Raw genomic sequence first — 14,707 nt, forward strand, 5'->3', positions numbered from 1 at the left:
ATGTCTCTTCCCCTGGAAGGAATGGAGGAGTGTCAGAGAAATACAGATGTGACCAAACATAGAGTGTTTCATGAGGCTGGTGCTGAGATTATATTTCAGTGGTGCCTGGAGCCACGTCAGAAGCTCTCTAAATGAGACAGAAATCTTTGTCTTGACCACGTTTGATACAAGGCTCACCTGTATTGCTCTGAGGGGTTCAGCAGGTGCCTGGAAGTGTCTGTGACTTTCTACAAGGAGGTTCTTAGCTGGAGCAGAGCTCCTGGATAGTGCCCTGCAGCATTAGTTGTGTGGCTCTCCAAGTAAACTGTAGAGACTGTCCGCCTGAACAGAGATGGTATGGGTGGGTGTGAGGTACCCAGTAATTCTGCTGCTCCATTTGGCAAAAGGAGGCAAAGGACTGCCTTCTTCCATGGCTGCCCTTAAACATTGTGCTTGGAGCCTGGAGGCCCTACATTTTTTCCCTTGAATCTCCTTCCTGCAATGCAATGGGACGTTATATTCCACCACGTTGTGTGTGATGCTGAGGTACTGCTCAATTACAATTTAATTTCATTTTGTTCTTTAATTAGGACAGAATGGGATTTGTTCCCAGATGTTCAATAGAAATCTCAAGCGACTGATTCTTAGGAAAATATCTCAGCCCTGATCCATTTCTATATGAACTGTACAAGGTACTTCATGTAGTCTCTTCCCCTTTGGATGTTAAAAGGCCAAACCTTTGGAAAATAGCTTGACTTGCTTGAGAACGAGGCAGAAAGCCCCAGGAGGAAGTGTATCTCCTGAGGACTTCCCAGCATCTCAGCTAACTTTAGATGACATAAACTGATCCAGCTGTCCTTGCTGTCTTAACTTCTCAGGCGATTTATTTTTCTTTGAATCCAGAAGAGGGAAAGTTTACCCCAAAAGTGAAAATACTAAACCAGTGTCAAGAAACAGTATCTTGGAAATGAATCTCAAAACTGTGACACGGAGGGCAAAGGATCCTCATTTCAACAAAGGTAACATAGTAGGATCTTGCTTTTTTTAAAAAAAACTTCGCAATAACCTGCAGCCATTCGAAAGAATGCCTTTCAGAATAACATTACAGTTGCTCTTCAGATTATCATTGAAACAAGTAAATAGGGTGTTAGAGCAGTGGCAGCTTGGAAGTTTTTTTTTGCAGTTCTACCCCTCAAAATGCCAGTGGGAAGCAAGACATCCAAAATCCCTTTCAAATGGCAGTATCCGAAGGATATATTTGCAGATTACTGCCATATAAATAATCTATAAATATTGCTCCTGAATTGTAAATTAACTTTGCAATTCTAGCTCCATGTTCTCAAGATAATGAAGACTTTTTGAGTAAATGTATTTGTAGTGAAGAGTCATTAACATGACAGCTTTGGAAAACGTCATTTGTTTCATGTGGCTTCAGGGGTTTTTTGGTTTAGTCTCTCGTTTTTTGGCCTCATGGATGCATTACTGATATTTTTTCATGTCACTTGCCTAATTTGGGAATCATTCCTGGTTTTTAGTCTGGAATGTGGGATTTCGCAAATCTGTACTTCAATGGCATCATGTGGTTTGTTCTGAACAGAGCAGTAATAAATATGAGCACGGGGAGTTTACCAGCCCTCCTGCAATATGCATTCTAGTGGAACAGTCATCTTTCTGAGATTTGAATTTGTGGGTTTTAGATTTTGTCTAGTATGTCACATTTTCCGTGTAAATAGGACAGAGGGTCCCACCTGGATAACAAGAAAACTTTCTTTCTTTCATCTCCCCCTTAGCAATGGTTAATGCGAACACTTGCGCTCCCAAGAGCTTTGGTAGAAGAGCAAGACTTGGAGAAGTAGAGAGGAAATTCAGGCAGTGAAAAATGCAGAAAGCATTTGGTTTCCTTTCTGAGGAGAGCTTGCTTTTCTATCCTGTTACAAAGATGAACCTCAAGAAGAAGGCTTTGCTGATTGCAGGGGTGGGAGCTGGTTTAGCTTTCCCCCCCGATGAGCTTTCTTCCAGTTTACACCTGTTCGGTATCATTAGAAATTTGAGTTCTCACTAGCAATTGCGCTTTTGGTAGAAGAGCCTGGTGCTAGCTAAATGGAGCTGCTAAGAGTGTTTCTATATACAACTGCTTCTGGGAATGACAGGTTTCTATATTTATGGATTCCTATTACAAGAACATCCCCGTTTGTGGGGAAGGCTCTTTATGCATTGCTTAGCAGTGCGTATGAAACTCAGGCTGCCCTTTTCTTTGTGCTTTCCGATGGCCTCCAGGCAGCACCCAGATGTATTTTTAGCATGCAGAATAGGAGAGAAATTGCAAGAAATTGTGCAGAGATTAAATAAGCAAAGAAGTTGAATCTGGCTAAATCGTTGGATTTAGGTGAGTTGGATTCCTGGGAATGAATACGTGTTTCTGTGCAAGAAATGAAATGTATACAAAATGAGGCAAACTACCTTCCCAAAGATTTTCTGCAGAAGTAATATGCATTCTGAACAAAGACCAGAGTTCCAGTAAGGAAGGAAATAGAGTGTAATTTCTAAAGGATCAGTGCTGTATGAGCACACCTTTTCTCATCCCTCAAAACTAAAAACCCAGGCTACTAGCACAGGTATAAATTCAAGGAGTGACCAGGTCAGGTATGATCAGAGAGTCTTTCAGCTTGTATGTCAGAAAAGAGAGCACATGGCAATTGTAAAGGTTAAATCCTTTTTCCGGTGACTATCGGTAGATAACCTCAACCAGCAGAGCAGGAAAACTGCAGTGCCTCATCTATCAATGGTGATCTGAGGGCTACTGTGAAGTCCTATTGCTAATTAAAGACCGGTGATCTAGAGCAAGCAGATATGCTTGGACAAGTCTGACTCCTTTGCACATTCTTGGTTAGCACATCAGATTAGACTTATTTCTATAACCCTGTAAAACATTTATGGCTTTTTACAGACACTTAAAAGCCAGTGTTACTGCTGCAAAAGGCTTGCAATTTCAGTCTAGGATAAGCAGCAGATTTCCTTTAAATAAAGGTTGGTGCAATCATTAAGCCTGGGTACAGAGATTATCTCCTGAACAAGTTCCTACAACATCGGTAATATACGCAATACCAGAGCGTAGCAGTTAATATGAAAAAAAAAAAAAACAGGGAAAGGAAGGACACCAGTAAACCACAAATCTTTGTTTAGTTTGGATAACAATAATCAAAGAACACAAAAGCCGATTATGACTTCGCCTCCCACTGCTTTGCTGGCTATTCATGCAGTAAGTCCTGGCTGGCCTGCTAAAGTGCAGTCAGAAGGAAACTGGCAAATTATTCAAGTCACTTTGTAGATAATTTGCAGATCGCGTTGTTAGAGTGTTTTTCTTCATCTTAGCCACATAAAATAAACTCATTGGGGTGGTAGCTGTTAATCTTGCAGCCTCAGATGGCTTTGGAGGTTTATTGATGTTGTTATAGTGACTGCCAAGTAGCAGGACACCACACAGAATTACAAATGACCTGGACAGGAAACACAGAAAAAACCAGCCATACCTGTACCATCTCATGGTCCAGCTGAGCTGGTATCACCCTCAGACATGGCATTTATTTTGTCATTGCAGAAGATAAGTCAGATCAGGTCAAAGTGGTATTTCTGTAAGGGATTTCTATATGTATGCTGTAATAGTGTTTCTCACTCTTCAGTACCTACTGACATATATACATCTTTGAAGTCCTGCACAGCTATAAGAAGCAGAGAATCCATCTGAGCCTATGCAGGATGCTGCGCTAACGCATCTTCATCATTACCACCGTGAAAGCAGCTCAGGGACATCTGCACACCATTTGTCACATAGACATCCTCCTGGAGTGTGTCGCCGATCTCCAGAAAGCCTGATGCTCATGGGGTTAGTTGCCCTGTGACTTGCCAGTCCCATGGTGGAGCATCTCACCCTGACATGCACCTTTGGACATGTTACGCACTTCACCACCTCGCCTATTTGTGAAATGGAGTGACCCCACGGATCCTGGGTGCTCTTTTGTAAAGAGCACACCATGTAAAAGTGCTGGGGAAGAGCTAGTTATGGATACCAACATCTTGCCAAAACATCTGCTTGTAGGAATGGCAAGGAATCCTAACACCCAATTAAGCAGGTATGGGATGAGACAAACTGCTTCCTGGCTGTACTGAAGCATTCCCCTTTAAACAGCAGCAGGCTTTAATTCTGGTTTAGCAGAGCCATGCTTGTGACTGTCATCCCAGCATCGGCCTTTCCCTGCTGTGCTCGTGTTCCCCTGGAGCGACAGTGATCTCGTGCTGCCTAGAATAACTCTGGGTGGAGCAGCTTCCCTGGCTGGGGTCTGGAAGCTGTTAGATTAAACTCTGACATGTAGTTACAGACTCAGGAATCGGTGGACAGAATCTTATAGATGTGCAAGTGGCATCCACTCTCTGGGGAAGGTAGGGAAACATCTATTAACATCTGGAGCTGGACTGCAAAATCCCCAGTGTGAACCAGACCTAATATTTTATGTTAAGACACATACCAAAAGGGGGATGATCTGAAAGGTGTACTGACAGAGGAAAATGAATGAGCTCTTGCTTCAGTTTGTTTGTTTCCAAAAAGGCCTCAGCGCTGTGGTTTGTTAGTGCAGTTTTTGTTTGGTTGGTTTTGCTGTAATTTACAGAAAGGGATTTCTCTGTTTTCACTTCAGAAATTAGAAGTCTTATCTTTGTTTGGCTGGAGGGTCTCTAAGGATGAGTGGAGACATAGCAGGATTATGACCTTGGTAGATCAAAAGATAAGTGATCAGGAAAGGAAGGATTAATTCTTAAATTGCTAGAAACTTACTGTTGCTTCTTATCTCTTTAATTCAAATATTAGAAAGATACCTGGGGTGAGAACCTAGATGTTTGTAAGATTCATGTATCTCATCACTTAAAAAAAAAAAAAATAATACCTACTTTTCTCTCTGAAAAAGTGAAGAGCAAAGAAGAAAGGAAAAATGCCTTTATAGTTCTCAAATAGCAAACACATTTTTCCAACTAATTTTTAAGCCTCCATTACACAAGAAGAGTAGGTGTAAAATATATGTTTCCTTTACAGAGCACGTTTAAATCAACTAAATAAATGTAGCTTTTCACCACACAAATTGTCACTTAAGTTAGCCTTTGTGAGCTGTAGTTTCTTCCCTTGTTTTTGCTGTCTGAAACACCATTTAAAATATTTTCAGCATCAGCCCAAATACAGCTGATGATTTTTGGAAGTAAGCACTTCAAATAAGGTTGCTTCTAAAGAATTTGCCTGGCATCGAACATCTGCTGTCAGTGCTGTTATCAGCACCGTGCCACAAACCCTTCCTCACCTGTGCAGTACTAATGGGATTATTGCGGTTGAGATGGAAGATGTCTGGCCTGTAAGCCTCGCCTGTGTCTCTCCCTTTTCTTACCCCAGTCCAAACACCCAAGAAGTATAGGTTTTATGAAGTAGGAGTCTAATAGCACTGTTTGGAACCAGGCTTATCCCTTTTATAGGGAGGCTAATTCTCCATGGTCCCACCTGAGGACTGGCTGACCTAGCCTCTGCTCCAGCTCCTGTGCTGTGCCAAATCTGCTGTGCCTCTGAATGCTGAGCACCAAGACCTCCACAAGCACGTGTCCTAAGCCAGATGTCATCTGCCAGTGAACATTAGACTTCATCTAAATCAAGCCCTGTAAAATCTCAGTCTTAAGCTTTGCACATAGCTCTACTCTGTGAATCCAGACTGGTTATTAGGGCATTAACCCCTCACACAGCCCAGGGAGTGGCACGCCCATTCTCTAGAAGGTCTGATTTAAAAAATCAGCTCATCTGAATTCAGCTTGGAAAAAATTCCACCTTACATGTAGTACTTCCTGCAAGCAGAATGCAAAGCCTTTCATTGGAGGAAACCTTCTCCAAATCCCTAGGCAGGGGGTAATAATGTCTACTTGTGTAGTGTATTTGAAAGTGTTTTTTCAAAGCTGTCGCTACCTGAATAACACCATAATGACCTTTATTTTACAGAGTGATAAAGCCATGCTAGGAAGCAGTGTAGGCCAGCAGAGTAAGGCTCACCACCACGGTATGTTCTGCATGCAGATCTGTATATATCACTTCAGCCGAGCGATGTGAGTGGTAAATTGGAAAGTACTTCTAGGTCACAGAGAAATGAAATCATGCAGGCAGTTGCTCCCTGCTTCTCGGACAAACAGGCTAGAGGGCATTACCTAATGGCAGACAAAGTGCAGGTAAACCTACAGAAAAGATCGTTCCTCTATTCCCATGTAGTACAAATCCTTCAGCACTGGGTGTTCTGGGGCTACCTACAGCACTCTGGCACTGAGTTGTCTTGTCCCGGTTCCCCAGATGCAATGCTCTGTCCTACTGTTCCTCCAGAATATCCTTCTCTTGTTGCTGGCGTGTACCCTCAAAGGGACAGGTACCACAGCCTGGCAGGGAAGCACACACAGAAGAGTTGCTCTAGACTGGCTGTATTTGCCCCATTTCTCTGAGAGAAGATTGCCCCATTTCTCTGAGAGAAGATTCATTTACAGATAAATGAACATGTGCAGTTGACAATGTCCCTAAAAGTCACCTGCTCCTAGTCCCATTCTCCTCCAGCCAGGAGGTGCTGGGTCCAGAGGGTTAAGGGAACTGCGGGCTACCTGCAGGCCACAGCAGATTCTGGTTCCTAAACCCAATCTGGGAGAGATGCTGATCTCTAGAATCCTTCCTTAAATAGAGGTTGTAGGTTTAAATCCAGCCCCAAACACTTAAAAGAAAGACAGTAGATGTTTTCTCTTGTGAATTTTCATCTGCCAGCAGAGGAGCAAGTGTAGATTTCAGAGAAATAAGAGAGATTTAGTTATGCTTCCCTGAATAATCTACTCATGTCAACAGAGGTTGCTAATAGAGGCTCTGCCTGGGCATTTGGATGGAAATTAATGCATCGAGGAGACAAAGCCTTGTGCAGTTTGCAGACATGACACTAGCTCAGTGAACGGAAATGATACATCGGGTTTTATTATAGAAGCTTCTTGGTAGACATGTTTATTAAATGCCTTGCCTGCCAAAAGCACTAAAGCACTTCTCTGTTATTTTCTTTGTGGCTTGCTGTAACACATATCTCTAGGGCTTCAGATGGAGTGTGTCCCCATACGCTGCACCTTTTCATGTTTTTTTTCCCCCTTGGCACAATCTTAATGAGCATCGCCTTTAAAGCCTATAGGCATCAAGAGATACAAGACTTCCAATCTGCCTGGCTCTGAGATTCATTGCACTAAGATATTTTTGGTCTGAGCTTCCAGTCTATCCCGATTCCTTTGCATTATCTTTCTGGTTTCCCTAGTGTTTGTGATCCTTTTCAACTTCATGTCACTTTTGTGAATGCCTGTCATCCTTTTGTTCAATCCTTCTTTAAAGTCATCAATAAAAATGTCAGAAAAGACCAAAGACCTGATCTCTCTGATGCCCTAATAAACATAATTCTATAACACAATAACTCCCTTTTTAGTATTCTTTTTTGTCTGCAGCTACTCAGCTGTGATTCAGTCCATGGACTATTGCATTCAGATCATCCAAAGAGCTAAATTTTATGATATGGTATCAAACGCTTTACCAAATCCAAACATGCTCACAGATTTTTAAGATCAGACAAAAGCATGAGAGCATCAAATCTGCTCTTTTCAATCCTTGGTTGAGCATGCTAATGTGTATCACTTGTAGTGTGACTTGAGTTGAAGACCTCATGAGATGGGAAATCAAATACTTTGCTTCATTAATCACACATATTGCTTTTTTGTTTTAAAAACTTATTGTTAAATTTAATCAGGCTTTACCTTCCAGACATTGTTTTTGTCTTTTTTTTTTTCTAGATTAAAGATGGTCTAGTATCCAACTGTTCCTAGCTATGCTATTGATATTTCATGCAGTGATCTTCTGGTTTTGTTTTTTCTTTTCCTCACTAACATTGCTCTTGATTCTGCAAACTCTTCTTTTCATACACACCTGGAGAAATCAATCAGTCTCTGTGATGAGGAGGATCTGCTTTCATAGGGCAATTTGCAGACTTTGAACTAAAGTTTCTAATTCTTCCTGTAAACAGATAAATCAACTCTGTCAAGACTCCTTTTTCTGCAATTATTACTATTGCCTTTGCATTCCCTGGTTCATTTTAATATTTTTCTCTACATACAGAACCCATTTTTGATCATCTGAAAGCTCAGGTAACATTCAAGACAATGAAACACACAAACAATGGTCCCAATTTCCTACTCACTCAAATGTGGTCAAATGCAGAGTAATACCTTTGAAGTCAGCGATGGAAAACAGATATAAATGTCAGGGGAGACAGACACCATCGCTTTTAATATCTCTGGAGCAGGCCATGCAGAAATAGCATCCCAAACAATATCTATGCTCAGCTGTTCGTCCTGTGCCTCCAGTCATTCTCCGCATACCTCAGAACCCATCTCCCAGCTGACAAGAAACCCAACTAATCCAAAATTGGAATTACCTAATTTTCTTCTCCATTATCTGAGGCTCATAATAGAAATGTGAAATGACCTGCTGTATTTCAACAGTGAAACCAAAGATGCTAGTTGACTCTCAGGTCTCAATTCTCACTACATCATATTTCCATTTGCAAAGGTCAGGGTCAAACCTGGTGGTATATTAAATGGAATTCTTTTGGAGTTAGAGATGATGGGGGACGGGGAAGGAAAGAAAGAGCTGCAGGTTTTATTTAGTGGGAAAGCTTGTATTTCAGGTGGTATAATCAGCACTGCTCAGGGTAACTCTGCTTACATACACCATCTGAAGACTGGGAGCACTCCGTGTCTGCGTTCTGTTGCCTCACCCCATAAATTGTGGCCAGGATGACCAAGTCTTCACTTTGTCCCTTCCTTCCAGCCAACGAGGGCTGCATCATGCCCTTCTTGGTGGGGAGGACAGTGACTCACCTGCCACGATGAGGGCTCAAGGATTCCCCAGAGCCATCGTGGAGGACAGGCAGACAGTTCTCCTTGCTCTTGCATTTGTGATGGATGGTAATCTCAAAGGCAGTAACTGAGAGGAGGTAGAGAGATATAATCATTTTCTTCCTCAACATACCTCTAATCCCAAATATATGGGTCTCCAGGTCTGGGCTTAAGCCTGAGAGCTGTAAATAAGGACCTGTAAGCTACCTTAAGCTCGTAAATCTACCCATCATCCTAAGAAATCAACGGATGGAGTAACACAGTCCTGTGAGGACGCACTTGATTGTGCAGGGTCCAAATATGCTGATTGCTTTGGGTCCACAGTGAACTCCAGCGCAGCCTGCAGAGGTTGGCCCTCTGTGAGCAGACCAAGCAGGGAGCAAGCGGCACCAGCAAGGAGCTGGCAGCACTGGTGCTGCCGCCGGGGCAGCCAGAGGAGCTGGGATAATTCCTCTCCTGGACTGGAGCAGCGGCTGCACGTGCCTGGGAGCTGCCCGCGAGCCGTGCGTTTGGTTTCCTGGCATCCAGGTTGCCAAGGAAGCAAAGTCACGGGCTCTCCTCCACCACCATCTGCACTGTTTTGTAATGCACCCGATGCGCCAGGGAGGTTTCTCCCCCAGGCCTTGATTTAGACGCTCACCGGTGCGTTTGACTTGCGTGGTAGTGAAATGCCACAAAGTTAAACAATTACAAAGTGGAGAAGGTTGAAAGTTCTTCGCTGTGAGCCCAGTGCCAGGAAAACATTTTGGTTTTGGTTTTGGACATGACAGTGTCTGACAGGCCTCTGTTTTATGTCCAAACACCAGCGCTAGGCCCTGCATCCTTGTCCAGCGGCCTAACTGAGGGTCAGGCCATGAACCTGGGCCCCGGTGTGTTTGCCAGGGCTCACGTTGCCCTGCAGCAGCTTTTTGTAAAGCTTCCCAGCTGAGTGCTTCCCATGCATAACACTGCTTTGCTGGCGTTTAGGTGCTGGAGGGCAGCGGGCCTGCCTGAAGCGTGGGCAGGAGAGCGTTAAAGACGTCCTTTCTTCCCTGGACGTCCTTCCCATTGGAGGCTGCAGGGGGACACAGGCTTCTCCAGGGGAAATGAAGCCAGAGAGATGAAAGGAAGCAGCTTCTGTGGAGTGATGGAGGTCAGTGAGCCAGGCGGGAGCACCGGTCCGTGTTGCGCATCGTGAAGATGCTATATAGCACAGGGTGGGCGTTCTGGAAAGAGAGGCCAAGCCCGGGCTGGCAGAGTTACATCCAGAGAGCTGCAGTGATGAATGGGAAGTGATTCCTGTAGCAAACCTGCTACTGGGATGGAAAAAATAGGGGATAAAAAAGTCTTTTTAAACTTCTTTTTTCCTCTGCATCGTGGTGCAGTAAAGAAACAGTATGTGAACGGAAATACTAGCTGAGGACAGGCTCAGGTTTTCAGTGAAGAAGAGGTTAAATTCAGGCAATTTGGTATCTTTCTTTTCCCAGACATACAGTGAGGGACTCCAAGTTCAGGAACATTTTGCGGACCTTTTGGGGGTAAGAGAAAAGAAATTTTTGTCCTCGTTGAAAGTATCATTGCAGTGCAGTGCAGGTGGACCAGAAAGAACCCTAGAGCTGAAAGAACAATGCTAGTCTGCCTTGGAGATTGGTGTTGCTGCAGCGTTCTCTCCTGCTATATTTCAAGAGGTTTTTACTAACTCTTGGGTCCTCTTAAAACAGATTGTCTGATTCTTGGCAGTATATTTTGAGCGCCCAATTTGTTTCATGGCACAGAAGCATTTGCGGACCATGATGTTTCTATGTCAACACGTGCTTGAGGAGGCAATTTTGTCAGCAGAAGTGGCAGGTGTTAGAATCCAGATCAGAGCTCTCTCCACATCATTATTTTTAGTAAAGGACTTTTTTTAATAAGACATGTTGATATGTTTTCTCTATGTGGGATTAAAAGCACTTTAGGCTCATGCACAGAATTTCACTTTATAAATCTGTGGGAGTGCAGGTTTTCTGCACTCTTGTCCACTCTGGTTATATTGCCTTTGTGAAATGGGAATAATAAACCTTGTCTGCCTCCTGAAGGGGCAGGGAATTAACTCTTTGAAGTTTGTAAGACCATATAAATGCCTTGCTATTATTAAAGTTACTACTACTCAGGGCTATTACACAGCTGCCACATTTCACTTCAGAGGAGTTTGCCTTGAACCGGTAGGTAAAGCAAACACAGTATATCAGAGTGTTATGTTGAAAAAAAGCTTTGGGATCTGTTAGGTTGAAAGGCACTATATAAATATGAGTTATTTGTAAAATTGGATTTTATAACCCTATCATTCTCCTCTGGTGTACCTCTTAATCTAAGGGCTTCGGTATTCTTTATGAACATTTAACAAGACCTATATTAAGCCTCAAGTCTCTTCAGTGCACATATTTTACATTTATATCATTTTATAGCTTGAATCAGTGCAGGGGGGACAGATTCATTTTTTTGCCCAGCTCACACAGTAGGCCAACAATGGACCTGACTAACCTGCTTTGTTAATTAGTAATTCACGGTGACCGGCTGCACAGAAAATGGTGCTAGAACTGCCGGAGCTTTAGGAAGAGGTGGCCTCTCCAAGCTGTAATGGTCTTGGAACATGCACTGCTTCTTCCTGTCCTTGCAGCTTTTCTAGGAATAATTGAAGTCTGACGGTCTCATTTAGCAAATGTAGGCTCCTGCTAAGTGGTTTTGGGTTACAGGTTCATGGGCCGGTCTCTCAGCCTGGTTTCTCTGTGTTTGATCCATGTACTGTTCCCATACCTTTTATAAATACAGGGACAAGAATAAAAAATGAAAGCCTGCAAATATCTCTGTTAATGCAGATACGGAGACACAATGAGTAAATTACACAGACTGGGGAACTGAGGTGATGAGCTGGTGTTTCAGGCAATTCTCTGCTCAGCCTGCTGGACTCTCTCGGTTGCCAGAAGATTTAGGATTTAGGCCCAGATCAGCGTTTCTTGAAGGAAGATGCCAAGGACTTCATTGTTCCTAGTGTTACATTTCTAACCTGGGAACCTTTTGAATCTGCCTTGAATCTCAATCAGTGGAGCAAAAACATTTTTCATAGCCTTTGCTTCAGTATTTCTGCTTGGCGGAAATGCGAGTCAAGAACCAAACCTTGATCTGTGATACCCCCCCAGTGCAGAATGGCATGCCTGAAATGCAGCTGTTTCAGGCTGGGTCTGGTAACTTGTTCTGAGCTTCCAAAGCTGCAGAGCTGCACCAGGGCACTGCCACTCTCTGGCTTCTTCTCAGGCAAAGGCTCTTCTCATGGGATGCTTGAGATAGTGGGAAGTCAGCAGTACGGGAATGTGCCTTACCGATAGAGCTGTGCTTGGATCCCTCAGCCTTGGCCTGAAGGGACTTTACCCACAGCCAAAGAGCTTCTGGGCATGAACAGGCTGATGAGCCTCTTCCCTTCTCTGCGAGAACTGCTGGTGCTTTTGAATTCATAACCTGTGTAGCAGAAGACCGAAGGCACAGCATTTCTCCCTGCCATAGGAAGCAGTGGGCACACGCGCACAGGGGTGTGTGTGGACACGTGTGCTCTGCCCTGTGGGTTGGGACCAGGACAGCTAGTGTGGGTATCCAAGGCCCTCTGTGCCCCCACATGGTCTGGGTCCCTTCATTAGTTTCTTCGCCAAGTATATATTGATTCCAGGCACACTGAACACAGCCCCTAAAATGCATTTGTTGCTTTATGTCTTCAGAGTACTCAACAAGCATTAGCTAATTAATCTTTTTAGCGTGGCCTGTAAAATAGGTAAATATTATTCTTGCTCTGTAGCCAGAGAAGTGAAAACAAGAAGATACAGCGGCTCCATCAAGCCTGGAAAATTCTGCTAAGGCCAGAAGTAGTGAAGAATTCCGACTGTTGATGGCAGTCATCATCTGTGCTGCCACAGGCATACGTGGCGTCCTTTTCTAGAAGAATTAGCGGTAGAGACCTCATTTGTCATCGTGGTGATATGCTGAGATGCAGCATGAATTCTAATTTCTAGCCCTGCAATCCACATGGACTTCACCAAGCGTGGAGCTGCCAGAAGGGACAACGTGGAATGTGATCCCCATGCTCAGCATCACTTTATGTTAGATACTCAGCTGCATTTACAGGTGCCACAAGAGTTAGAAAATTAAATACTGTGAGACAGCCTCTTCTTTTACAGCCACTTCATTTACAGCTGCTGAATAAATTGGATTTTGAAGAGGCATCTGCATTTAGGATGTTTCTTTCCATCAAGCCACCAAACTTCCCAGAACCAGCGAGCCTAATAAGCAGCCTTCCCGCTGGTACCCTGGGTGGGTTTGTATTTCGTCATCTGAAATCTGGTTGGAGGGAAGGTGAACTGTGGAGGCATGAGGGTACCCTGGAACTGGAAAACAAAGAAGCTTAAGAAGGTTCCTATTGCTGTTCTCAGTCTGAGCTAGAATTTCTCTATAGAAAATATGTAGCTGCCAGCACTGTGGGTGGAAATTATTTGCCTTTCTTTTGCATGCTTGCATTTTGAATAACGTAAGTCCTAATAAGAAGAAAAAAAATACAGCCTAAGAACTTGACATCACTTTGCCCGGTTTGATGATCAAAAGTTCTTTTGTTCTTTCCGCTGCTCCTGTTGTTTTACATGGAGAAGACTTCAGTAAACAGAGAGTGGGGCTGCTCAGGCAGCTGCAGAGAAGAGGATTAAACTCCAGGAGTGAGGCACAGATGATACCTGGAGGTGATGCGTTTTGTACTGAACATTTCATTAGCTCCCACAAAGCTGTCTGGCTGACGCCTGTTCATTAGCCATGTACATCCCAAACCAATTGCCCATGTAGCTCCGCAAGAGATCCCATTGCTTTATCCCAACAGTGCCGCATACAAAGCAGGAGAGCTCCGGATTTCAAGCTAGCCCCTCAGTCGGAGATACAATTAGGGAGGCTGGTCCATCAATATTTCACCACATCTCTGCTCCACGAGGGAAGTGGCTGTGGGATGTTTCTCTGTAGCTCTTATGCTGCTCAAACTTATCTCCTTGACAACTCCTCAGTTTAAACAAAGGTTATTTTGGAACAGGAGCTGTCAAAAGACAGCAACTCCAAGGAAGTTTTCTTGCTAAAATATGTTGGCTCAGCAGCACCATCTTCTGTCCTGCCCTTTAAACAGCCTTAGATGTCAAACCTTAAAAATGAGCCTGTGTCTTGGCTCGCTCAGGGCAAAAAAAGAGTTTGAATAAGATTGAGTCAATGTTTTCCACGCTGGGGGCCTAAGCCATAAAGCAGACACGGGAGGAGCAGATGCGGCTCTGCAGAGCAGGGCTGGCAGCAGGGAGCTGCACCGTGCAAAAGCACTGGGGCAAAGCACTGGCAGCAAAGAGGTTCCCCAGCCCTTCACTTGGGTGGTGGCACTCCTGCTTGCAGGAGCCCTGATTTCTCAAGTTCTGTCCCCTCCTTGTTCCTGAGGTGGCTTTGGGGGAGCAGGAGCTCGGTGCCTCCTCTGCAAAAGCTGTTGTGAAAGTTGTGAGCCCCGCTCTTCCCAGATGTGCAGCGGGGACAATTTGCTAGGTTAGAGGGGAAGATGCTTCTCCTTGCCAGAAAACATTGCTGGATGCGTTGCTCTGTGGTGGTGCATAAATGCCAGGTGCCACCACGGCCCAGCAAAACAAGAGAGACCCAAGGAAACAAGAGGAGGAAGGAAGACAGCAGAGGGGAGTTCGGACTGCACCAGTGGCCTCGGAAGAGCCACTCCAGGCTG

At 44.1% G+C, this 14,707-nt stretch overlaps 2 long non-coding RNA genes across 2 annotated transcripts in view; both read left to right on the plus strand.

Moving 5' to 3' along the window:
- The window catches only part of LOC118171953, a 44,211-nt gene that overhangs the window by 3,512 nt on the left and 25,992 nt on the right, over positions 1–14,707 (plus strand). The gene's annotated exons all lie outside the window — the stretch shown is intronic.
- LOC118171955 lies at positions 2,175–5,119 on the plus strand. The gene is made up of 2 exons (XR_004753496.1): positions 2,175–2,365; positions 3,689–5,119. It is a non-coding gene; the product is annotated as an uncharacterized LOC118171955 (long non-coding RNA).

This window comes from Oxyura jamaicensis, chromosome 10, assembly GCF_011077185.1.
Source record: "Oxyura jamaicensis isolate SHBP4307 breed ruddy duck chromosome 10, BPBGC_Ojam_1.0, whole genome shotgun sequence".
Taxonomy (NCBI): domain Eukaryota; kingdom Metazoa; phylum Chordata; class Aves; order Anseriformes; family Anatidae; genus Oxyura; species Oxyura jamaicensis.